This window comes from Rhipicephalus microplus, chromosome 2 (assembly GCF_043290135.1).
Source record: "Rhipicephalus microplus isolate Deutch F79 chromosome 2, USDA_Rmic, whole genome shotgun sequence".
NCBI lineage: Eukaryota > Metazoa > Arthropoda > Arachnida > Ixodida > Ixodidae > Rhipicephalus > Rhipicephalus microplus.
This window is the reverse complement of record NC_134701.1, coordinates 225,147,596-225,174,511: the sequence shown is the minus strand read 5'-3', so window position 1 is coordinate 225,174,511 and position 26,916 is coordinate 225,147,596. Positions and strand designations below refer to the sequence as shown.

The following is a 26,916-nucleotide window of genomic DNA, read 5'->3' as shown; positions in this document are numbered from 1 at the left end:
CCTTTCTCTCCGCCTCCCCCCCCCCCCCCCCCCCAAAAAAAAAAAAACCTGCCTACGTCCCTGCCGCTGAGCTGAATTTCCTCCCTGTCATAAGGGGTGCAAACTACCGCGGCTCTCCACTATACAGCGTCGCTCATAATCATATCGTGCTTTCGAGACGCTAAACATCCTGAATTATGATTATTTTGGAAGCGGACATGCAAGAAATTCATCATGGCTAATGCGCAGCATGAATCTGTATACTTAGTAACCGCAGATATTGAGGTCATAAACTTTAAAAAATGTTCATTTGATTGTATATGATGAATCCGAATATTTATTGATATCGTGAAAACTATTGCCAAGTGGCGCTCCATGCTCTAAGGAACGCGTTTTCCATTACGTCTCCCTGATATTCTACGCACTGTCGCTGGAAAATTCTCTTTCATTTTGTTTTTTTTTTTTCATTTAAATTTAGGTTAACCACGACTCTCTGGCCTGCGATCGCGAGTATAATGTAGGGGCTCCTGGACTCAGACTTCTATAGAGAAACAAGCAGTTTCTGTGTGCTTCGAGTCGACGCGTCTGACTGTTTCATAACCGCCGCTAAATGAAAGCACGCATCTTGCTTCGCAATTCGACGAATGGGGATGCGAATTCTCGAGCTGTTGCGAAAAAACTGAAACGTTGCGCATGTTCCTAGCCAACGATGATATACAGTGTATATATCGTCCAGCGGCTCGGAACTCGTTCGAGCAGTGCCGATTTCAACACGACTTTCAGACAACTCATGATGTAGTTGCTGCGTGCTGCGGAGACATGATTCCAAGCAAGTGACTACAATACATGGAGTGTCAACGACTCGCTGATTCGATTTTATTTCCTATAAGTGGGGTGGATGGCTCTGGAATACGTCACCTTTGATTGCCATTTCTTTATGTAGGATGTTTCACTCGTTCTACTTCTTGAGAAGGAATGTTAGGTGCATGAATTTGCACCTCGTAGTGCATGATTCCCTTCTAAGTCAACATACACTTATGCACATTGTTCCAAAGACATACTGTTTAAAAAAAATCTGGAGTAGCATACTACACGTGTAGCAAAGCGACCTTTTTCATTGTTTATTTAAAGGGTACTCTCTCTTGTCTGATAATTTTCATCCACTCAGTTTAGACACCCCAATTTACGAAACTACGCCAAAATTATAGTTAAGTCACAATGGTCGTACCCTGTCTGTAGAGTTGTTCTGCTGGCCTACTTCGTCCTTTCTGTCCACCTACAAGATAGTTATTTGCTCACACGCAGTAAGTCACAAATTCTGATGGACATTCAACGTATGCCTGATAACGTCAAATGTGCTGGATAGCGAAATCTGAAATCCCGCTCGTAATTGGGCAGCTAGCTCATCCGACAGTTTAGAATTTAGCACGCGGAACTGTAAATGGCGTGTTTGAATTCGGAGATTTCTCACGGCTCCCAAGCAGGCGAACTACCAGGTCGAAGAAAAGCCGTAGGGCGGCTGTCAAGCGCTCACTAATTGGCTTCCTTTTTTGGGGTCGTCCCCTCTCGGCCGAGCCGTGATGAGATCGAGGCCAATTGAGGCTATAGCTTCCCTAAAGCTGCTGATTTTTGTCGACCTGGCTCTAGCGGGATGTGGCCTGACATCTTGCCGTTGACATAATCGAATTTGTAAGGAAGTGGTCCCGATTTGTCCGTGGTCTGCGTATTTGCATGTTGACCCAGTATCCGCACCTTCCAATGAGTGCGAACGTTGCCCGCACTCTAGCCTGTACAGCGCTTTGCCAGGCTTAATCGTGCCTATCCCGAGCGTTTAGGGGGACCAGTCCTATGGCTCAGCTGTCTTCCCTCCTTTCTTTTTTTAGCACAACAAGCACATCAAGCAGCTGATTGCCAGTGACACAGAAAACCTTCTGACCTCACGATCTCTTTATGGGGTCACTGCTCTAAATAGACTCATTACACTTATCGCTATCAGCTCACTGGCCGTTCTCGGTCGCCTAACGTCGAGATCATTCTCTATCTCAGGACCTTATATTACCCTTGCTTTCTCTCGGTACTACAGTATATATTCATTGATTTTCTGAATATATTTGTGGGTCTTCTTACCTGTATGTCCGTCTGAATACTACCTGCAAAATATTGTATTGTATATTTTGTGACGCGAAGATTGTCAATTTTCTCTTCCCCAGCACAGAGTAGTCAGCCTGCCGGACATTTTGCCAACTGCCCGGTCCTTCCTTTCCTCCTCTTCCTTCTTCTCTTGCTTAACATGGTTGTATCAAACCACAAAATTTACTAAAGTATATTACACGGTGATCGTCTAAGCAATAGTGCTTGTTAATCCATTTTTAAAATAATGTTACATAGATACTACCATGCATCTAGTTGATTGCGGACAAGCTTCAAGACACCCTCAATGGGCGCTTTTCTTTATAAGCGATGAAGTGGGCGGGGACAGAAAAGTGTCAACCGAGACGCCTGGGGTATAAAGCCTTGTGCACGTAAAAATTTTATTCGATAATATAATAGGAGCTTACTTCAGTTATCGTGACGTCATTATGTGTTTAAATGTATTGCGTTTTAGAAGTTTAGTGAAACACTCGTTTCTAGGCTCTCAATGCTTTCAGTGCGTTGGATTGTTCCCACCCGCTAGCGCAGCTTTCACCTTACTCGCTCTACGAAGCAACTAGTCCGCAAGACTCTCAATAAATGCGAAACTTCGTTCAGTATAACTTTTAAAGCGAATTTTGCGCTACTCACTGCGTTTCTTTTAATTTATTGCTCTTCGCGTTGTGACTGACATGACAATCTTTGACATAACATGGGGATGTCGAGAGATACCAAGCTGTGGGTGTGTTAGAGATGTGCCAAATTTTCGTCTTCCTTCTTTGCGAAGTCTCTCTGTATCTATATTAAGCACATAACCTTCCATTGCCGAACCCCTGTTCAGGATACCAAACCGATTACGTCTGTCAGATTGACCTTTCTGCGTTTTCCTTTTCATTTCTTTCTTGATATTTCTCCCTCAACTCCCACAACTTCTAACTACATAATCCCCACCCCGTAGGCTTTTGCAGCGTCACTTCATGACAAGAAGTGCAAAGGATACTTACATATATTTCCAGACACGTTAGCATAAACACTGATTAACGTGAAACAATGAAAATGAAGCTGCTGTTGGATGGCTTGATGTGACACTTCAGTGCGAGGTTTAAAAAATATTAGGGAAACCAATGTGTGAACACACCCCTAGGTATGTTTGCGCGAATAACGACCGCAGTCCACAAAGGACGTCTTGCTAAATTATTTCCTAATTTAAAGAGAACCATCGTCACCTGGTCCCGATTACTCCCGGCTCGACTGGCGCGCCATCCGAGACTAGCCTGAGTGGCGCTGAAGCGCTAAATCACTTTAGTCATTTGTGCGCTATACAGAAGCAGGTTGCAGCCGCCTACGCCTTACGTATGTGTTTGCTGGGGGAAGTCTGCAGTGAAGGTTTTGCCGAAAGATAATGACTAGTACACGTGTCAAGGGTTTATAGAGAAGGCAGCTGCGTATGTATTCAGTCAAGTGAAGGAAACTAGGTGTTTTTCTTAGCATAACGAAACGGGCTGTCAGACAAGAGAGGGATTGCATGGTCGCCACACTTGACTTTATGGTCGTTCGCTGAATGTTCTACCTGGTTTTTGAAGGCGCTCACACAAAAATTTCGGCAGTATTGCCAAGTTCTCACGGTATTAGTATTTTCAAGTGGTTTCATCTTTCATGACTTAGGAAAGATAACGTGCGCTAAAAAAGTTCTTAAACCTACAAAAAATTTTGCAAACAGTAAAAAAAACGTGAGCTATAGTTTTTAAGATAAACAACAATGGAAGTCCTTTCGTATATTCGATATTCGTTGAAGTTTCTAAAAAACATTTCTATAAAACGCTCTCCTGTCTTAGTACTATATACACTCGGTAAAATATCTGAAAGCTGGCCAATCAATCTTCTCGGTCTACACAAAGAAATTTACCAATTGCATTTGAGGCCCCTATAATATTCTCGGCAGACAATGCGGAAGTTCGAAAATGTGCCAGACGAAGAAGTTTAACGTCTTCAGAAGCATGTGAGCCCGTTTCTCAAAAAATAAAAAAAGAACACGCTATACTGTGTCTAATACAAGCAAAATACTGCTTAACATATGTAATATTGCGTGAAAGATTCGTAGAATTGCTCCGTGCTAGTCAAAACTTGCACATTGCACCACGAGTGAGTGGTTTAAAGCTGCCTACCGTTGCAAAGTGCGCAGCTGCGCTGCGGTGCGTGGTACCTTACGGATGCGTAATTTTTAAAAAATGTAAAAAACAAAAGCAAAAACAAACAACACAATAAGTAATTCTTGTGTAATGGGCACATCGCAACTGTACTTTTAGTATAGGACTTCCAAGATGGTTCTGGACGGCCGATGTCACGCGCAGAAACGTTCGTTCTCAAGCAGCATGGTTGAAGGCGATGTGCATGGGGTCCGATTGTGCAATGGCGTTCCACCCTTGAGGATGAAGCTCAAGCGCCCTCCAAGTATCTCGAACACCGGATATCGCTGGAGTCAAGGCTTCGACAAGCAATCTTGTCTTTTTCAAAGCTGCAACTTGAAGTTTAAACCTTGAAGAAGACGGAAAATGTGGACTCCAGAGGCTCCCCGTGTTCCAAGGGTTACTGGAACAGGAAGGGCAACATGATATAGTGGGAACGTTAATAACGTCCTCTCAGGAGCGCCACCGGGCACGATGCGACTAACTGCACCATCCTGAATCCTCCGGTGTCTACAAGAATGTAATTGTTTTCTTCCTAGCTGCAAAGCGACAACATTATGAACTGGCAGGGGGCCCAAAGCGGAGCATCACCACTCGTATACCTATCCGGAAGAAAGAAAGCTCATCGAGTAGGAAAACGCCAATGTCCAGACGAAGCGTGTGCGCGGCTTGGAGTGAAGAGATAGCAAAAGAACGCCGCTCAACAGTTTTCACGGACCAACGGGCACGTCTTCCGAGAGACGTCGTATACCTACACGGTGCCTCTAATAGACTGCGTTGGGCCGTTTCCCTGCAAGGCTGACATACCGGCGGTGCTGTCAACAGCGGCACGAAAAGGCGCGCGGGGAAAGAAGAGTGTTCCATTTGGCACAACGGTCTCTTGTTTCCCGCTCGAGAAGTAGTTTCGTGGATGGCGGCGTCTTTCATTTCGGGTGGCGCGTATATAGCCAAGCCCGTTTTTGTCTGAGTGTTCCCCGGGTTTCCCGCCAGCTGGTTCAGGTGCGGTAATGATATTGTCCGTGGCTCCACTGTCGTTGCTGCGGATTCCGCCCGCGAACCTGGGCTTTGCCCCACTCGTGTGGGAGCTTTTTGGTTGGCGTCGCGTTATTAAAGAAAAAAGGAACCCACCACCAGGTCTACACTGAGCGGGTGCAATCGTTAAGCGACGATATATGGAGGCTTGAAAGTTTTGGAATTTATTGCTTACGATGGCCCAAATATATTGCGATAGTTGCGTCTTTTTCTTTCTCAAATGAGAGAGATAACTTATGAGGCTAACTGTCGCTGTGAGGTAAATAACGCCTACACATCCGCGGTTCTCAAGGAACAAGCCATGCTTTTCTCTGTATGGCGTACTTTGTGTGCGTTCAGGACATTGTCCATCTTATGAGTGGTCGATGGCTTAGAGTTAGGGCAGAAATTACGCAATGCCCGGCTGTGGTCAGACTTGTTTTCTAATGAGGTGAGTGTTACTGTCTTTCTAGTAGCGTTCTTTGTCCGTCGTTCAATTAGGACTCGTTTGCGACACATCCTGTGGAAGCTTCACCACTGTTGGATGGTTTAGCAGATGAGTGCCACCGTGAAATGGAAAAACTTTTTTTTCTTTCTCCGTTTCATGACATGGCCGTTTTCATACTTTCCTCGCTAACTTTTCTTTCACTTTCCCCCTTCATCTGCGCAGGATAGCTTAACAACCTCCACACAGGTTAACCTTCCTGCCTTTCGTTTATTAATCTTCCCTTCTCCTCTCTCTCTTTCTCCTCTTTCGGGAGAAAGAGACAGGAAAGTTGGCCAAATGTCAGGCCGGCTGACTACTCTGTGCTGGGGAAGAGAAAACTGACAATCTCGTCACGAAATATACAAACTAATACTTTGCAGATAGTATTCAGACGCGCATACAGATAAGAGACCCACAGATGTACCCAGAAGGCCAATAAATATATAGTGTAGTACCGAAGGAAAGCAAAGGTATTATGAGGTCTTGAGATAGAAAATGATCTCGACGTTAGGCGACAGCTAAAAGCCAGTTAGCTGATAGCGATAAGTATAATTAATCTATTTAGAACAGTGACCTCCCTTCCCTTATCCCCCTGTGTAGGGTAGCCAACTGGATGCTTTTCTGTTTAAACTTCTTGCCTTTTCCGTTTCTGCATGATTCCTTTCTTCCTTCTTGATTCTGCAAACCCTAATGAGTATTCATCACATTCGAACATAGCAAAAAGAGAAGAAAGTCAGAAGAACAAAAAGTGGCGGTCGCAGGAGATCACCTCTCAATCCCACATTAATATCGTAAGAAATGTAATAAACAAATGGACATCGCAGGCGCTGAATGACAGTGCGATTACCACAAAACTCGTGCCTCGGGCCTCATCCTTTATGCCCACTCTCGTCCCTTAATCGCTTTGCGGGCACTGTTCTCTACGCCACCCCCTCGAATTGTTTGCCCGTGCTTCGACCATTAGAGAGCGGTCGAAAACGAGTGCGTTTACTTGTACTTTTAATTCTTCCATTCAGGGTGTGCTCACAGCGAATTCTTGATTAGCATGACAAAAGGGGAGTCTTCTCTGATGCAAATCCGAGACGCAGCGACTCTTGAACACCTCCTTGGTCATTTCCACGGCTGTAATTAAGGGCAGCTACATGTCTGGAGTGCGATAAGTGAGTGGAAAGTCGACACCGATGCCTGCAACAACCGCAAAAAATTGAGGCAGCAGTCGCGGCCGAAGCGAAAATCGTTACTTTACTTATTCCGGTTGTTTCTTCCAAAGTTCTCATATTTAGGATAGGCACGAATGAGAGTGCTTTGTGCAGCGCTTGATTTAGTTCAACCATTTCTTGACATGTTTGAATGTTTTTTAATCGCCTTAGCCTGGCGGGCGATTCAGCGCTGTGGTTTAATGAGGCTTTACTTTGTTCACCTTCGTCTTTCCGAACATTCTTTTCGTCATCAAGTTTAAAACGTATTCTCAGCGTTGTTAGGCGTGTGAGGTAGTCAGGCTTTTTTGAATGCCTTTTGGAATCATCCAGACAAGCCATTGTGGAAAGAAGACAGCCTTACTGGCCAGTACCTCGCTTTATAAGGCAGAGGAGTTCCAACTGCTCACTGCCTCAAGCGGCGCTTAGAACGTTTGGCCACGGAACATCTCGCGTGCGAGGGTGGATAAATGACAGTGGTCGGCCGGTTGGCACACGCGTGTTCACTGCATGTGCGTGAGATCTCTTGGTGGCGCCGCCGTATTGGAATCTCACGCTCGCTCGCGTGTGTTCGCTCATGTACAACTCTCGTCTTTAGTTCAGTGCAGTTACATGGGGTCTACTACATTCCCCAGATTTGCACAAATGAAGGTGTAGGCAACGGTTACAACGTTCGAAATGTGTGCATGTCAATGTTTTATTCCAAGATGAATGTCTTGCTAGTGAACTGTCCACGGTCATATCTGATTTTCTTTATTAATTTAAGTTTGCTATGCGCCTAGCTGTACATGTCCATTTGTTTCCTGCCTATCACAGAAGAACACTGTACAGACGTGTTAGGGCCTTCTACGTTCAACTGCTCCAAACGATTATGATCGGAACGTCCTGCATGTGTGGTCATGTGCATTCAGTTTTTTTTTATTTTATCTCTCCATCTATCCTCGTTTAGATCCTTATTTCTCCACTTCTATACAGCGTAGCTAACCGTTTCTTTTCTCAGCTTGACCTCCCTGCCTTTTCCTTTTATCTCTTTCTCTATCTTTCTTTGTCTTCACTGTTTTGTTCTTGGGTGAGCATTCCTTCACTTAAATTTTTGTGCTGGGCACGAAGAGAGTAGAGTAGTCGAGGTGGTATAATCGCCAACCCCTCAAAGTAAATTCGAACAAAAGAGATCAGCTATGTACGCGAATTGAGTTTGCACCCTTTGATTTTGATTCTATGTAGGTACGTCAGATTTACACCAATATCGGTGACAATGTAGACCACTGTGGCCCGGAAATAGCAGCTTGCCTTTTGATTGACTCCACAACCTCTATATCAGCGATCAAGAGTGGCTTCAGAGTTTGATTTCTTACGCTGCTGCGACACCTGATCCTGCACTCATGAGAGCATAAAATATACGGGCGAATCACATATCTGTATTGTACGCTTAGGGTTGTATCTAGGTGGTGAGTAATGTACCGCACTGTAGACTGAAAGAAAAAAGAGAACCTGCTTCTATGAATCAGGTGTAGATGTCTTCTGTTTCATGTTACAAGTTGATGATACGTGCGAGTCTGTTTTCTAGCAACGAAGAAAAAGAAAACGAAAAAAAAATTCACATACCCCACTCGCATTACTTCCATGTCTGTCAGGAATATTTTCCTCCTCTTAGGTTTCAAGCGCGAACTGTATACCTACTATGTTCTTCGATTTATTTCGCGGCCTCGTACCTCATATGAATTGCAGTGATTTTACTGGCCCCTGAAATGTAACCACATGGGACGTACTTGGGACGTAAGTAGGACATACTACGCACGTACACGTCATGTACATGGGGTTTTGTTGCTGGTGCGTCCTACACACATGCTGATGTCTTATTACTCGTTGTCTACAGATGTCTCTTAGACGAAAGCAGTTGGCTGTTCAAATGTTACTTGCCTAATATTTAGTATTCGTCTGAATATTTTCAAAGACGAAGCTTTGGCATTCGTTTATTAACAAAGGTTTTTGAAAGCTTTAGGACTTCAGACTGCGAGCGAGAATTATATGGTTTGTCCTGTGTGTTTCTACTGCAAACAAGTCAACTGTCAGCCCATTAGGTTCCAAGTCAGACGAAAAAAAAATCCAATTCGGTCGAGGTTCATTTCAACTCGAGGCATTGCTCATTCATTCGACCTACGCGTTTAGGGAGTCTTTTGATTCCATTCATGCGTAGAAATGCGATTTGAAAGATAATGAACGTGCAGAACGAAATACAACTATTGCCAAACGCAGCATCTTTCAATCCCTGTATACTCGGCAGTAATGAGTCCTAGATGATTCGCAAAAAAGCAAAGCCGGGTCGACGCCCTGTATTGCTTCTTTCAAAAGGAATGCATCAACTGCATCTATCTTAGCTTCCGATTGGGTCACCGAAGAACCTTAAAGCACAGTGTAGCGACACATCGATGCTGTATTGGGAGAAGCGCACACACAAGAGCATAACTAATAATTTTACTTCAGCGCCGGATCTATTTGCAACAAAAGCAGTTTGTTTTGTTCGAAAAAGATTGTGAGATGCATATTGGTTCAGGAGAAGTGACTCGTCAAAACCATCAAAATTAGAACGGACTAGTGGTTTTTCTGGCTGTGAAGAACACTAATGGCACTTGCGTTTCAACTGAAACGTGTACGACAAAACGTAAAAACTGAAAAAAAAAGCTCTGCGTGCGAAAATTTTCCGGCTTTATCGAGATGTTTGTTAGAAAACTTTTGAGGCTATCGTACTTTTTTTTTGAATTGTATATATATGACAAAGTGTAGCTTTGTTTGAAATTCCCTTTTCGTTGTACAAAATCAATGCAAACCTTTGCAACATAGAATTTAATGAGCAAAGAAACAACCACCCCCCCCCCCCAAAGTGCAACTAATTAATTCAATGGAGTGGATTATTTAAAATAATGAGGACGATTTTATCAGTGAAAGAACGCAGAGTCCACAGCAGCGTAACTATTTTGGAAGTGGAAGTGAGCCCCATGCGGGCTTCGAGCACTCACAGGACACACATCCACCCCGAGTGTTGTGCGGGCATATTCTGAAAGTGTGAAGTCGGCGAAAGCTTGGAGTTAGTGGTTCCAATTTAGATCTGAATAATGACAACAACAAATCCTGAAAACACTGACGTAAATGAGTAATCGATGCGACTCGAGTCGATTGGTGAGTTGGTTTGTCCGATCGTTTGCATGCTCTCTACAAGCTGTGTTAGCTCAGCAGTGTGGCATGTAATTTGTCCAGTACCAGTCAGAGATGCACCTTGCATGGTGTCTGACAGTGCCGAATTACGTAGTTCAACCATAAGTTCACTCCCATAGCCGCAATCTTCGAACAAATCTCGGGGCATCCATCTCCGCGTGTTTTTCTCCACCTGTTTTGCGCAACACTTACGTGGACAAATGACCGGAAAAAGGAAAGAACTAAACGGCCGCAGTTTTAAAACGACCTCGCTCCGATTCCCGACTCTCAGTCGGTGCTCAGCGCTTCGTAGTCAGCGAGTTGCGCAATAACCACACCGGCAGACTGCTGATTACCGCGAGATCTCGCGAGACGTGTTCGCTCCCAACACTGTCTATTTACCACCGCACTGTTTTTAGAGTCCAACCTTTCCCCTCTCACGGTCTTTTTCTCTAGTTGGCCCGGCGGACGTTCGGGAACTTGCTTCAACGTCACCGCAATGCCTCTCCTGGAGAGGACCATCATAAATGGCTCTCGCGATACCTCGTTATTCCGCGAGATGACGACGTTCCCTTGAGGCGCGGAAATAACACCTCCCTCAGCGAAAGGAAAGAATACTACATGTTTCCTTTTATTTTTTTGTCTGCAGTGTCGCTGGTGCGAGCAGTTACGCCTGAAACATCGACGCAAGAGCTTATGCGAGAAACAAGCCCATATACATGGCCGGCTGTACCGTAGTTTGCGCGACATATCCAAAGTGTACACTTCTCTCAAGGTCCTCGAGCGAAAGCTGGTCGTCTGCATACGTAAACGGTTCTATCTTTTATGTGTTACAGAAAAAAAACAAATAGTAAAACAAAAACGGAAGGGTGAACCAAACTGTACGCCATGTTCTTTCCCTATTCGCTTCTTCAATAAAGGATAAAAAAGTAGGTTAAGACCAAACAAAATGAAAGAATCACTGAGAAATGAATATAAAGCAAACATTTGTACGGGCAGTGCAATCTCTGAAAATCCTGTTTGCGGATGTTGTCCTCTCTGGGCTCCCTTGACAGTCTTTTAACTCGAGCGCGTGTGGAAAATGTCTATTTTCTGTTGTCTAAATTTCGTTACTTCTATTTTTTTTTCAAGTGGCCTGCTGCGCGAGTTTGTTAGGCGACTGGTCTCATGTTGAGCGTCTGGCCGTGGTGATGGAAAAGTTTTTCTTGTGCTGATTTTCATTTTCAATCGTTTTATCTTTTTTATGCGCTTGAAGAGAACACACGATAAATTGGAACCTTAAAAACTAGGAAAGGAGTTGCTTTGCCACTGTGGTCGCCGAATTGGTGCTATATATAGATCACAAAAAGAATGCGGTGGATTCATGATTTGTTGCCCGTGGTGTGCTCTTTATAGTTATTGATTCGGGAATTCACGAAGAAGGCTTTTTTTGCGTTTTTGCACATAATAAATGGCCTCATTTGCTTACTTGGAGTTTGCATGTGAGCGACTGTGATATTTGCACGGAGAGGCTGTTTGACCTCACATCGGTGAGTGACTCGAAGTTGGGCGTGGTCCCTTTTGTCACACACACACATTCGAAACTTTCCATGCTTTCAACTATACGCTTAATATTTCGAAAGCTTACGAAACAGCTCCACAGCTATCAGCCCATCATGGACGAAATTGCGGAACCATCCAACAGCGCACGCTGTACGTGTATCGATGAAGGCAAGCGACGCCACGTTTTTATTGAGAACCATAATTAGCTGGCAGATATGCAGGAACACGACTATAATTCTCCAACATTGTTCGGCGAGTTGCAATGCACACGACTGGAACGTTCCCTTGCGTCATAATTTCTCGAAACAAACAAGCTTCGTTAACATAGCCTCGTTATTGCGAAAGCGTTGCATTTAGCACTAAATTAGAGCACAACAAGACAAAATATGTTATTTGCGAACAAAGTTTCATTTTTCAAAAAATGCGAGAATTTGCGACTAGTAATAGGCATTTCCGTCTTCCCGACTTCTGTTAAATATTTAACGCAGGGTGGAACAAAGTATTTCTGCAGATGTCCTGGACCTGAAAAGAAAAGCATATAAGAAGCACCCCAGGTGGTGTAAATTGACTCTTGAGGCGTCGATACTCTTCGTGGATGCATAGTTCAAAGCGGAGTCCTGTGAGGTGAACCCCAGTCATCAATAATTCATTGGAGGAATAAGCCTTGAGCATTCCAAAGAGATGTACGAATACCAGTCGGCTTTGCGTGTGACGTGGTTGCCATAAACAATCTCCGTGAGTGCTATAGTCACTTCAAAGTGGGCTTGAAGAACCCGTGATGTTGTGTTGCATCTGTTATGTATGTACCTTATCACTCTATTTCATACTAGCCGACAAAGAAAAAAAAACTTAGTTTGAACAGAATGAAGGTAATAAAAAGTAAGCAGCGTTAGTTCGTTCATGAAGGTTTCTGCGTTCTACTTTAGTCGAAAGGTTAGAGAACTTTGTTTATTGCGGTAAAATAACGTTGCACGCCAAGCTTACATTTGAACTTTCGGTTCTACTAGGAACATTTTGGTTCATTTGTAACGCACGAGCCCATCCACGCTGGGGCTTTTCATGTTGCTTTCAGTGCAATGCAGTGGATGGCAACGACGCTATAGTACCAGATACAACGTTACAGGTATGATTTCTCTAAGGTTCATTTCCACTAAACTGGAGTCAGATCGCATAGACGCACTTTGAAATACCAGTGCTTCGAAAGTTCCACCTGGTCTTACTGCACTGTCAAGCTCCACTCAATGGATATCACAATGGTCTAGTTTTTCGAAATGCTAATTATTAATTTCCAAATGAAATATGTATTATTTGGAAGTTGGTGTCAGGACCTTGCTTAGGCGCATGAATAATATTGCTCGTAATAAAAAATTGTGCACTGGTATTAATAAGTGGAGTAACAGCTAGGGTGTCCATTTCGACAGCCAGTAAGTTTTAGTCTGCGGTCAAAGAGAGAGAGAGAGAGAGAGAGAGAGAGAGTGTTTCCAAGTGGTGTTACTGTGACTTTCCTTACAAGAAGAAAGTCGCTCAGATGCCCAACTCCTACCATATAACTCGTCGACGTCGTCTCTCATGGGTTAGAGCGAAGTGATTAGATTTATATAAAACTCTAAATAAGGATATTAGATTATTTAGAGCGATAGAGAAAGAGGAACAATAGAGGAAAGTCAGTGGGGATAATCGACTTTCAGCTAGCATGACAACATGTGGGAGGGGGTGGGTAAACCGGGAATAATTACAAGGAAGAAAGTGGACGAGTCGGAATATGAAAATAATGAACCATTTGTGGGAACACACACAATGTGAACTGGCGCTGGTAGTTTACAAACGCAATACGTGCAGTCGTCTCCAAGCGGCAGAATAGGGTTTCCGTGACCTTGTGCATGCATGGAACTATGGGCCAAAGTCTCATAATGTTGTTTTCTGATAGTGGTCTTGCATCAAGACCAAACGAGTGCTTGGCCTCCGCTACGGGCCTGTTCAAAGGTGCACGACGAAACGGGATGTTGCCTACCAGGTTTCATTAACAACCATTTAGCCTCACCAACTATTTTACCACCTGTCGAAGTTTGCTGTCTTTAATATGAGCATCTGAAAAAAAAAAAGCGGAGGAACCATTATATTTCTCATACCAGACAAGGCGTGGCATTGATTTCAGCCTTGGAATGTAGAGAACGAGGAGTACAAGTTTGGCCATCGCCCGTGAACGAGGTAAACACCGAAACAAAACTTTCGAGCCCTGGAGAACCGAAAGCATGCCGCACGTGTCTAGAGCACCAAGAGAGCTTGGCGGCTGGCGTAATCACAGCTCGCCTATAGCTGCGGGCGGCCCGCCATTAATGCAAGGTCCTTCGTTCTTCGTATACCCTGCGCGCACCTACTTGAAGTTACCTACTAAAAGCTGGCGCCGACAGGTAAACCACGCACCGTGCCCACGTTCCAGGCGGCAGTCTTCTTCATGCACGAGCAGGAATCTGGTTACTCGGCATGTCGTCCACGCTTTTTGGAGGAGTAAAGGAAGGGGGATTGAGTTTGCGGCTGCTTCTGGGAAATGCGATGATGCGACGAGGTTGTAGAAGCGTGCTGGCTGCCATGCAAAAGTATGCTGCCGCCCTTGCTTGTGGCAAGGTAAAAGAGTGTGCGGAGAATTTGTCTCTGCGCGGTACGCCTTCATAAAGTCTGATGCGTGCGCTAGGTGTCGTAATTAATGTCGAGTTCGTCCTATGCTTTCGGCACGTCAGGATCAGGTATTATGATGGAGCCGAGGCGCCACATATCCACGCTCATTCCACATAGACTACCAGGCCTTAATGACAGTAAAGACCAAACTCTGATTACAATGCACTAGCGTTTGATCTTATCTCTCACCAAGCCACGTTTATTTTTTGAGTTAAGCTTTTCTTGTTTCTTTGTGACCTTCATAGCCATTTACAGATGTGGCCTTGAGAAAAGAAAAGACGTAATAGATGTGACCTTCATTGTCACGTGACGACCTTGAGGGAGGACAGTAGTGAGCACAAAAATGAAAAGCACAAAATTATCACTGTCAAAATAATAAGCAGCTCCCAAGAAGCCATCGAAAGAAACATCACACAGAAATGAGCAGCGGCCAAATCGAGAATCGGTATTCCATCATATCTGCTGAGCTATCTTTCCTTTTTCTTTGCGGTAACAGGGATACCCACACGATCAGGTCTATCAGTATGTCTTAGCTTGTGTTGAACTGTCATCCCATAATGGTTTCTGCACTATTTTGTGTTTCCCTGTATATCTTCACTGTGTTAGTGATCTTCCCATATCCTAGTATTTCCAATGTCGCCCAATTCTTATTTCGTCTTTTATTCTTTCTTTGTGTTCTGTGGGCTGAGGCTACAACTTCGGTCACTTGCGTTCTGGTGAGCCATTTCCCGCCGTTGGTGATTCAGTGCGGCAGTTGACGACGCTGATGTGCCACCACACCCGTAATGGTTCAAAACGAATAGCGTACGTTAAGCACACACCAAGTTGTAGACAGACTGAGCACATAAAAAGGTATATGTGGCACAGTCAGTTCTTGCAGTGCGCATGTAGTGTGTATATTTGTGTATCCGTAGGCACCATTCACCTTTTAAACCGACTTAACATGCGCTGAATAGTCACGACGTTTGTTAACAGCACTCTAACCGTTGATTATTTTGATCCTGAGCCGAGCTAAACACCTCGCCTGAGAGATCCGATTCGAACTTCATTTTTTGTTGAGCTTACATCGCCACTATTTTAACGTGATAGTGTTAAAAAGATCATTTTGCAGAAACTCCGGTGTCGGCGTCGTTGGTTGTGAGCGAAAAATTGTCACTTTGCGTGACCGAAAAATTGTGAAAGATGCAAATGAAATAAATAAAAAAACATTCTGGGTATGAGTGGGGATCGAACTCGGGTTGTTTGCGTGGAAAGTGGGTGTTCTACCATACAGTCACGCCTATTCTTGTGAGTACTGTGAAAATAACTTTCTCTGCTTGAAAATGCAGTGAAAGTAACTCTTGCTTTGCAAACACACACGTCCTGTATACATGCTTGTTAATAAACATGAAACATTGCCGTAATAATGCGTGGTACAGGCGTACACTGCATTGGGTGTCAGGACAAGGGGTTATCATAGCGACTTCGTAGTTTAAAGCCAGTCACCCACAACAACGGGCACACACGCTACTTTACCTTTAAGGGCACGTAGGGGGGGGGGGCATAGAAAGCTCGAAACAATTTCATACACTAAGTGCTTGAAGTACGCTTTATGAGCAAGGTATCGCTATTGCCTTCAACTTTTAAATGTGAAGCTTAAAGGCCCCCCAATTTTTTTTATAGTTCTTTTTCGAATTTGATATAAGTACTCTTGAAATTACCATTCTTCTAATAGTGATAAAACCTAAAACGCCACAATCACATCCAACTTGATGTAAAAAGAGGCAAGGTAAGCGGAAAAGGTATTCTGCTTTATTTCGACGTTCTAGATAAGAAGTTTGTCTTCAATTATGTAAGTCTTTCCACCATATCGGTCGCTCAGGGCTCCTGAGAGTTTAAGAACTAGTTCGGACTCAATTTAACCAAACTGCCGAGAGAAACTGCAAAACTCGATTACCTCGCTTATCAGCGGCCAATCTGTAAAACGTGCAGTTAACGATGGAAAGATCCCTATCGCTTCAGCTAGCACGATTGTTAGGAGTCTCATTTATGGCCCACGTGTCATCGTCGTCCTTGAACAGGTGTTATCTACTCGGGAAAAATTGGCTGTCAGTCACGTGTATGTGGGTAAGAAAAAAAAAACAAACAAACGAAAGAAAACGCAGCTCATGAAACACCGAGTTTTATATTGCACAACAGGACAGGTGGGTTTGACTAAACGAGCAAAACTTTTGTCATATGGCTACTTCTTGCGAGAAAATGGTGCGTCCATCTGCTTTATCGAAAGTGTCGGGGGAAATTATTTGTGGTCAAGCACGCAAGAAGAATGTGTGTGCCTGTCAAATGTGTTTCCACATATTCACGCGCACATTTTTTTTACATTTTGCTCTAGCCACTATACTTCCGCGTTCGTCGTACGTAGAAGAACAACAATAACGAGAAAATTACGGGGGCAGGGATAAGCAGAGAAAACTCTCTCTTGAAAGCAAGGTTGCATGGGATTACCCAATTTGCAGTACTAATAGCATGCTGTCACAGATTATCGGCGCACGTGTGCTCTACACGATTGTGTTGAAGACTGTACTGAAACGAGGAAGAAAAGTTAGAGGTAGTTAGGTAGTTATTGCGGAGTAATTGCATTGGTATATGAGCAACGTGCCGGATTTTTTATTAAGTGTGCACGCATTATTTTCGTAGCGCTTAAAAAATTGTGGACAAAAAAGTGGTTCATGGCCAACTACGATGAACGTTGGTTCCAGTTGGAATATATATGGTTCATTATTTCGAAGCTGTAATAAAGTGCATCGAGTTATGTTGCATGTGGTTTACTTACACAATATTCACTACGAGTATATACTAAGTTGTTATTGTGTATCACTGTGACACACTACGTCCTCTCTCTCTCTCTCTCTCTCTCTATATATATATATATATATATATATATATATATATATATATATATATATATATATATATATATATATATATATATATATATATATATATGTTAACGATACATTCAGGTCCTGCCTCAGACTCAAGCGTAAGTAATTCATTTCGAGCATGGTCGCATTTCTGGCAGCCGCGGTCAATAGAGATGGTATAGGATATGGCTGGTGCACTGGATGAGAGTTAATAGAGGTGGCTGGTAACCGAGAATGTCGGCAGGTTCGGCAATATAATAGTGCAGACAGCGTGACAAAACGAAAAAAAAGAAAAAAAAACACATGAGCATGGTGTTAAAATTGATAGTATTGTAGAACCCTGCATAAAAGTGTTTTGTTTCGCTTTCAAATAGATCGCATTGTTTAGGCAGCGCTTGATTCTTCTCTTCCTGACTTGTATACAGTCTCGTCGTGCATAGGTGTCGATAGGGAGAGATAAAGGCAAAATAAATACAGTGAGGTCGGCTAGGTTGCACACGACAGCTACCCTACATGGGGGAGGAGTAGGGAGTGGAAAAGAATAGAGAAAAAAAGAAGAAAAAATGAGGACAACTCATGTGCTCGCATGCATAGCAGTGTTCACCGCACGTACCTAGAAAGTCTCAAACTGCAAACCTTTAGAGTACAGCTTGACAGCGACTGTGTTAGTGTACTGAAAAACAATGAAACAAGAAAACTGCGATATTTGAATTTTTATCACAATTTCTGTAAGTTATTTCAGATTGATACGGGGTAGTCGGGCACACAAAATTCACCAAAACACTGAGTTCTCCATTGTTAGTGTTTGAAAGGAAAAGTTGATCAAAAATAGATGTGATAATAGAAATTGTTGGGAGGAAGAATAAAGTGTCATTATGCATGTTTAGAATATATTTAATTGACTCGTAACTTCGATGCTAATCTAATAGGGGGCTAACTGTCACTGGGGGGGAAGCTGGGGAAGCTACGGCACTAATCTTGTGATGATGTCATACGCGATGTGTTATGTCGCGCGACTCAAGTGTTGCAAGCTTGCCCAGTAATTTTAATGGCCTCATCGCTTTTTTAAATTAAAAAAGAAGATTTTTCGATTGTACAAAAAGTCTATAAACATAGACGCTTGCTTCAATAGAAGACCAGACCATCGGTGTCAGTTGCAGGCTGATGCTATATCGAGGTGCATGAGACATTCTGAGAAAAAAAAGGAAAAAGACCACGTTGACTGGAATCACTTCGCATTCTTCCTAACTACAACTTTGCCACCACGACTTCAAGTGTCATTTAAAGTGTATCTGCAAGAACGACGACTTGATAGCATGTGTGCATTGAAAGTCCACATTCTTGGAAACACTTAATGCAAATCAGCTGTATATATATATATACATATATATATATATATATATATATATATATATATATATATATATATATATATGTATATACATATATATATATATATATATATATATATATATATATATATATATATATATATATATATATATATATATATATATATATATATATATATATATGAAGAACAAGCATACACAAAAGTAAACAACAGTTTGCTTGTCCACCCCGACCACCAGTTGCTCAATGGTAAATCGCGTAGTTTCTCTACCGAAAGCTGTAAATGTCAAGAAGGGCTGTCTGTCGAGTGTCAGCAGTCAAACGAAATCATTTCGTTTGAAGTCAGGCAGAGAGGGAAGACGCGAAGGAATCAAATGGCAATTTCCGTTACGCGAAAGTTTTTTTTTCTTTCCACCCCCCACAGCGGTGCGGTAGCACTGTACTCCCAGAAGAACGCGCTTTCATCACTGAGACACGGAGAACCAATTTTTTTTTTCGTGAGTGGGACGCACAGAGATACACACTCGCCTGCCACGCTTTCTCTGCAGAGATTACTTCTCTTTTTTTTTCATACAACACGTGAGACCCACTTTAAGCCAGCAATTTCAGTGAAGCTCGCAATCGTTGCCTCTAAAACATACTGCCTGGGCGTGCCTTGCAATTTTTATTCATTTTGTTTCCGTCCAACTCTCATAAGTTGTTCTGGACTTTGACTTCACCGCTCATCCTCCTCTTTGGAATCTACCCGCCTTTTCTGGCATTAAACAAAAAATCGGAATAGCACCACCAAACGACAACATAAAATAAATTGTGAAAAAGACTTTTCCAGGCTGGTGGTTTCCACGGGCGCGCTGTTTTTTTTTTTTTTTGCGGGAAGTGTGCTGCTATATAAAAGTACAGGGATGACCGCTACTTCCCTCTAGCGTCGATTGCGGTCATACCTCACGCTTTAAAGTAACTTCTTTGTTACAGCAACAGTTTAGTAACACTCTCTTGGCGTCTGAAATTCTCGGCATAGCTTTAAAAAAGTGACAAAATAGGGAAATAAGTAGGTCAAATAAGACAGAAGGACATCGGGCAGGACAAAAGCTGTGAAAGCAAGATTTTGTTTCTGTTTAAAGCACATATAGGGAAACCCTGGCCACATTTGGGCGATACTTCACCAATGGGCCAGCATAAACACCCATCTCACTACCAACGGAACTGTTCCGTACTGAAAGGATGACCGTGGAGGGCCATTTATTCCCCTATAATAGGTTTAAATATAAATGCTTATGATACCTTCTCTCCATGCAAACTTAGCCGCATCAATGAAATTTGTTAGTAGCCTGTGGGTCGGATTTAGTAGGTGATGTGAAATTTTTAAATTTTCATTCAAGAATACCTTCACTTTTTATCTAGATCACTGCAGGAGGAACACATTTTAACGTGTTAGATACAAAAAACCATAAAGGTGAGAACCAAACTAAAATTGAATGACACATTGAAAAATGGTTAGTACAGTACTACCTTCAGACTGCTGCAGTAGCTATACAATAGCATCCGCAGAAAAGCAGCAGCAGCTTAGCAGTAAAAGGTGAACGTAATTCGCTAGATAATCCGAATTTCGGAAACAAAGATACATAGACAGGAAAAAAAAATAAAAACGACTCATTCACTCACGGCCCATAAATTAAGTACGGTTAGGTAAGTACAGTATTACAATATATTCTCACATTCACTTATTAAAAATTTCAACAAACGAAAAATTCGTCACAGCAAATCGCGACAGCTTGAATAACAGTAAAATTTGAGAGTAGCTGGCCCAGTTATAGATGTTAATAAATGCAACACATAAATATAAAGAATAAATAAAAACACATTCATTCACTGAAGCAAAACTGCGATTCGGCCTAGTTGGAATCTATCCATCCTGAAAATGTATGCGCAGGCGAACAAGGACAAAGAAAGGAATACAAACTGGCGCAATCTAACAACTGATTTATTAATCGAAAAACATTGACTCTTTTTAACCCTCGGAACAGCGCTCCCTGGTGACCTAAAAACCCACAATGCACTGCGCACTTACGACAACGATAACAAAAACATAAAAACGATAACAGTTTCATTGATTGACAGACAGGAGCGCGATTTCTTTTGTTAGTAAAGCTACTGAAGGGTGGCTAACACAGTTGTCTTTCTGCTTGTCTATATGATATGCCTCCATTGCTGTATAGGAGTAGAATCAAGACGTCAAGGGAGATAATGGAGGCATATCATATAGACAAGCAGAAAGACAACTGTGTTAGCCACCCTTCAGTAGCTTTACTAACAAAAGAAATCGCGCTCCTGTCTGTCAATCAATGAAACTGTTATCGTTTTTATGTTTTTGTTATCGTTGTCGTAAGTGCGCAGTGCATTGTGGGTTTTTAGGTCACCAGGGAGCGCTGTTCCGAGGGTTAAAAAGAGTCAATGTTTTTCGATTAATAAATCAGTTGTTAGATTGCGCCAGTTTGTATTCCTTTCTTTGTCCTTGTTCGCCTGCGCATACATTTTCAGGATGGATAGATTCCAACTAGGCCGAATCGCAGTTTTGCTTCAGTTTATTTCTAGTTCATCCGGCCTTCTTTCTTCATGTCCTAACTTTGACTTATCTAACCCGGCGGTTCTGGTGCCGTTTATCGCGGTCTGCGAATGCAGAGCCCGCAAGCTGAGCTGGTTCCTAAAGAATGCACAGTGCCCTATGGAAGTTCTGCTTGTGTGCGGGTGGTTGCCTCCATCGGAAGGACATGCGAGAAGAATCAGCAAGATTCTGCGATCAGAGAGCCGAAGACAGGTTAGGCACTTCAAGGATTGCCTAAGAGTGGCGTGTTCGTCTGTTTCTGATGGGCGTCTAAACGTCAAGGTCTTCCGCGAGTGGTGTAGACAAGCGAACATTTTAACTGAGGCCATGTGGAATGACGTGCGTCGGGGCTTGCCCAGGAAAAAGAGAGATCCGCCGAAGGGAGGCCTTCTACTCCTGGGTGATGCGGTGGTGGAAGAGCGCCAACAAAAGGTCCTGAGGTTGGGACCGAAGTTCTGTGTGGAGCCTAGACTTGACCTTGTGGACAAGCTATCCCTCACAAGAGACATTGCCCGGCAAGTACCCGAAAAGGAAAAAGACAGATGTGTAGTGGAATGTGTGGACGTTGTCGCCAAAGCTTCGGTAAGCACCACGCCTTGCCGTAATGTCGCTCGGGTTGCTAGTTATTTGGTTGAGAACAACTTAAGAGTTGTTCAAGCGGACAAAGAAGGTTTTTTGGTTGTTCTACCGGAGACTATGTATGTAGATAAAGCCTCTGCGGCAATTCAAAAGTGCTTTAAAGAATGTCATGTGAATGTAGAAAGCGTGAAGAGGAAGGCTGTCGAGTTATTAAGGAAATGCAACTTAGAAAAACTTGCGTCGGATGTTGGGAATTCAAAGGGATTGGAATTGAAGGTGTTTTTCACAGCAAAAACCCATAAGCAGGAGGTTCCTTTTAGGCCTATTGTTTCAGAAAAAGGGGCGTGGCAGAAGCTAGTTGCGGGGTATCTGCAAAAGATGTTGAAGTCGTTGAAAGTAAATGACCCTTTTCTGCTGGCTAATTCTGAGGGTCTCACGGGGTTTTTTGCATCAGATAACAGAAAAAACAGTTGGGGTATCAGCATTGACGCTCAGGACTTGTATTACTCGTTGCCGCATGTGCCTTTAATGCATTGTGTCCTAGAGTGCATAACAGAAAATAATGAAGTGACGTTTCGCAACACCTGTGGTATGCCCGTCGAGTCTTTTCTTGAGCTTCTGAGCTTTTATTTAGAGAACACTCACGTGGGGTTCGGGGATAAAACGTTCATCCAGGCGAAGGGGGTATGCATTGGGTCAAAGGTAGCGCCGGTCCTTAGTGACATTTTCATGGGCAGCATAGATAGAGATTTGTCGTTTTGCCTACAAGGTGTAGTCTACAAGGTCTTCAGGTATGTCGATGACTACTTGGTGTTGGGGTGCGATGTGCACAAAGAGGACTTCAGGGTTTCGGTATTGAATGCTTTTAATTCTCTAGGAAAGGGGTTGACATTTACTTCAGAAGTACCGGTTGAAAATAAGCTACAGTTTTTGGATTTGAAGCTGGACTTTTTGTCAGATCATGTGTGTTGGACCTTTTCGCCTAGGGCAGGAAAGCCGCTTATGAGTTTCGCTTCATGTCATTCTAAGCTGGTCAAGAATGGTATTATAACAAATTGTTTTCGGTCTGCATTGGTTAAATCCTGTTTCCATACTGTTCATGCGTCGTTTCATGAACAGGTCTCCAGGCTCCAGGACGAGGGGTACCCATTCTCTGTGATGTTGGCCGTAGGCACTAGGTTATTAAAGAAGCTCAGACGGGAAACGGCGCCATGTTTGGAAACAGGTGGGATGACTGGTTCTAGCTCTAAGGTAGTAGCGGTCCCTTATGTACATAGGCTTTCACATAGATTAAAAAAGGTGGCTGGAAAGTATGATGTGAAAGTAGTGTTTTCGGCCAAAAACAAAATAGGAGGAGTGTGCGCGTTGGTCAACCAGAAATGCGACAGAGGGACCAACGCACATAAGAGATGTAGCATAAGACATAAGCTCAGGTTTGTTGAATGTGCACACAGTGTGGTGTATTGCATACCTTTATCATGCGGTTGTGTATATATAGGGCAGACTGGCAGGTGCATTAACACGAGGCTAAGAGAGCATATGTCAAGCCTGAAAGGTCGGCCTGTAACCCATTTGGCAATGCATTGCAATGAGTGCGCATGCTCTCCTTGCTTTAGCGACACTACCTTGCTGTATAGGAGTAGAAACAAGACGTCAAGGGAGATAATGGAGGCATATCATATAGACAAGCAGAAAGACAACTGTGTTAGCCACCCTTCAGTAGCTTTACTAACAAAAGAAATCGCGCTCCTGTCTGTCAATCAATGAAACTGTTATCGTTTTTATGTTTTTGTTATCGTTGTCGTAAGTGCGCAGTGCATTGTGGGTTTTTAGGTCACCAGGGAGCGCTGTTCCGAGGGTTAAAAAGAGTCAATGTTTTTCGATTAATAAATCAGTTGTTAGATTGCGCCAGTTTGTATTCCTTTCTTTGTCCTTGTTCGCCTGCGCATACATTTTCAGGATGGATAGATTCCAACTAGGCCGAATCGCAGTTTTGCTTCAGTTTATTTCTAGTTCATCCGGCCTTCTTTCTTCATGTCCTAACTTTGACTTATCTAACCCGGCGGTTCTGGTGCCGTTTATCGCGGTCTGCGAATGCAGAGCCCGCAAGCTGAGCTGGTTCCTAAAGAATGCACAGTGCCCTATGGAAGTTCTGCTTGTGTGCGGGTGGTTGCCTCCATCGGAAGGACATGCGAGAAGAATCAGCAAGATTCTGCGATCAGAGAGCCGAAGACAGGTTAGGCACTTCAAGGATTGCCTAAGAGTGGCGTGTTCGTCTGTTTCTGATGGGCGTCTAAACGTCAAGGTCTTCCGCGAGTGGTGTAGACAAGCGAACATTTTAACTGAGGCCATGTGGAATGACGTGCGTCGGGGCTTGCCCAGGAAAAAGAGAGATCCGCCGAAGGGAGGCCTTCTACTCCTGGGTGATGCGGTGGTGGAAGAGCGCCAACAAAAGGTCCTGAGGTTGGGACCGAAGTTCTGTGTGGAGCCTAGACTTGACCTTGTGGACAAGCTATCCCTCACAAGAGACATTGCCCGGCAAGTACCCGAAAAGGAAAAAGACAGATGTGTAGTGGAATGTGTGGACGTTGTCGCCAAAGCTTCGGTAAGCACCACGCCTTGCCGTAATGTCGCTCGGGTTGCTAGTTATTTGGTTGAGAACAACTTAAGAGTTGTTCAAGCGGACAAAGAAGGTTTTTTGGTTGTTCTACCGGAGACTATGTATGTAGATAAAGCCTCTGCGGCAATTCAAAAGTGCTTTAAAGAATGTCATGTGAATGTAGAAAGCGTGAAGAGGAAGGCTGTCGAGTTATTAAGGAAATGCAACTTAGAAAAACTTGCGTCGGATGTTGGGAATTCAAAGGGATTGGAATTGAAGGTGTTTTTCACAGCAAAAACCCATAAGCAGGAGGTTCCTTTTAGGCCTATTGTTTCAGAAAAAGGGGCGTGGCAGAAGCTAGTTGCGGGGTATCTGCAAAAGATGTTGAAGTCGTTGAAAGTAAATGACCCTTTTCTGCTGGCTAATTCTGAGGGTCTCACGGGGTTTTTTGCATCAGATAACAGAAAAAACAGTTGGGGTATCAGCATTGACGCTCAGGACTTGTATTACTCGTTGCCGCATGTGCCTTTAATGCATTGTGTCCTAGAGTGCATAACAGAAAATAATGAAGTGACGTTTCGCAACACCTGTGGTATGCCCGTCGAGTCTTTTCTTGAGCTTCTGAGCTTTTATTTAGAGAACACTCACGTGGGGTTCGGGGATAAAACGTTCATCCAGGCGAAGGGGGTATGCATTGGGTCAAAGGTAGCGCCGGTCCTTAGTGACATTTTCATGGGCAGCATAGATAGAGATTTGTCGTTTTGCCTACAAGGTGTAGTCTACAAGGTCTTCAGGTATGTCGATGACTACTTGGTGTTGGGGTGCGATGTGCACAAAGAGGACTTCAGGGTTTCGGTATTGAATGCTTTTAATTCTCTAGGAAAGGGGTTGACATTTACTTCAGAAGTACCGGTTGAAAATAAGCTACAGTTTTTGGATTTGAAGCTGGACTTTTTGTCAGATCATGTGTGTTGGACCTTTTCGCCTAGGGCAGGAAAGCCGCTTATGAGTTTCGCTTCATGTCATTCTAAGCTGGTCAAGAATGGTATTATAACAAATTGTTTTCGGTCTGCATTGGTTAAATCCTGTTTCCATACTGTTCATGCGTCGTTTCATGAACAGGTCTCCAGGCTCCAGGACGAGGGGTACCCATTCTCTGTGATGTTGGCCGTAGGCACTAGGTTATTAAAGAAGCTCAGACGGGAAACGGCGCCATGTTTGGAAACAGGTGGGATGACTGGTTCTAGCTCTAAGGTAGTAGCGGTCCCTTATGTACATAGGCTTTCACATAGATTAAAAAAGGTGGCTGGAAAGTATGATGTGAAAGTAGTGTTTTCGGCCAAAAACAAAATAGGAGGAGTGTGCGCGTTGGTCAACCAGAAATGCGACAGAGGGACCAACGCACATAAGAGATGTAGCATAAGACATAAGCTCAGGTTTGTTGAATGTGCACACAGTGTGGTGTATTGCATACCTTTATCATGCGGTTGTGTATATATAGGGCAGACTGGCAGGTGCATTAACACGAGGCTAAGAGAGCATATGTCAAGCCTGAAAGGTCGGCCTGTAACCCATTTGGCAATGCATTGCAATGAGTGCGCATGCTCTCCTTGCTTTAGCGACACTACCTTGCTGTATAGGAGTAGAAACAAGACGTCAAGGGAGATAATGGAGGCATATCATATAGACAAGCAGAAAGACAACTGTGTTAGCCACCCTTCAGTAGCTTTACTAACAAAAGAAATCGCGCTCCTGTCTGTCAATCAATGAAACTGTTATCGTTTTTATGTTTTTGTTATCGTTGTCGTAAGTGCGCAGTGCATTGTGGGTTTTTAGGTCACCAGGGAGCGCTGTTCCGAGGGTTAAAAAGAGTCAATGTTTTTCGATTAATAAATCAGTTGTTAGATTGCGCCAGTTTGTATTCCTTTCTTTGTCCTTGTTCGCCTGCGCATACATTTTCAGGAGGCATTCATTCACAGCCAATACAATTGAGTACATTGAAAATATTAGCACAGTAGTGCAATAAACTGTCGCATTTGTGTTAAACAACAACAACAACAACAACAACAACAACAACAACAATAACAACAACAACAAGAACAACAACAGAAATTGGCAGATCCCAGGTACACTGGGCATCGATGATATGCGAAGCACGAATGAGAAATGTTGATATGTCACTTTAAAATCAGCACAACGTTACGAGGTGGAGGTAATTGATGCCGTACATGACTTCCGTGTCACAATTATTGTTTTTAAATGGGTCATTTACCTTCGCCATCTATTCACGTCACGTTGTACCAAATTTAGTATATGTGGAGCTAGGGAAAGGGCCGTGAGCACGCTATGAGCGTGGTGTCTTGTCATGTTCTTACATGACACGCGTGTCAGGCTTATCATGTTTGCACCAGTCATATAATTCGTCAATTATTGACGCCACATAACCCCAAATTTGGTATATATAGAACTAGCAAAGTGGCT

At 43.3% G+C, this 26,916-nt stretch overlaps 1 protein-coding gene and 1 long non-coding RNA gene across 2 annotated transcripts in view; both read left to right on the top strand.

The window, feature by feature from the left end:
* Positions 1–26,916, top strand: part of LOC119170371 (uncharacterized) — a 78,700-nt gene that overhangs the window by 40,179 nt on the left and 11,605 nt on the right. The window lies entirely within an intron of this gene.
* On the top strand, positions 20,911–25,222 carry LOC142775141 (uncharacterized). Its single transcript, XR_012886667.1, has 2 exons — positions 20,911–21,839; positions 23,670–25,222. It is a non-coding gene; the product is annotated as an uncharacterized LOC142775141 (long non-coding RNA).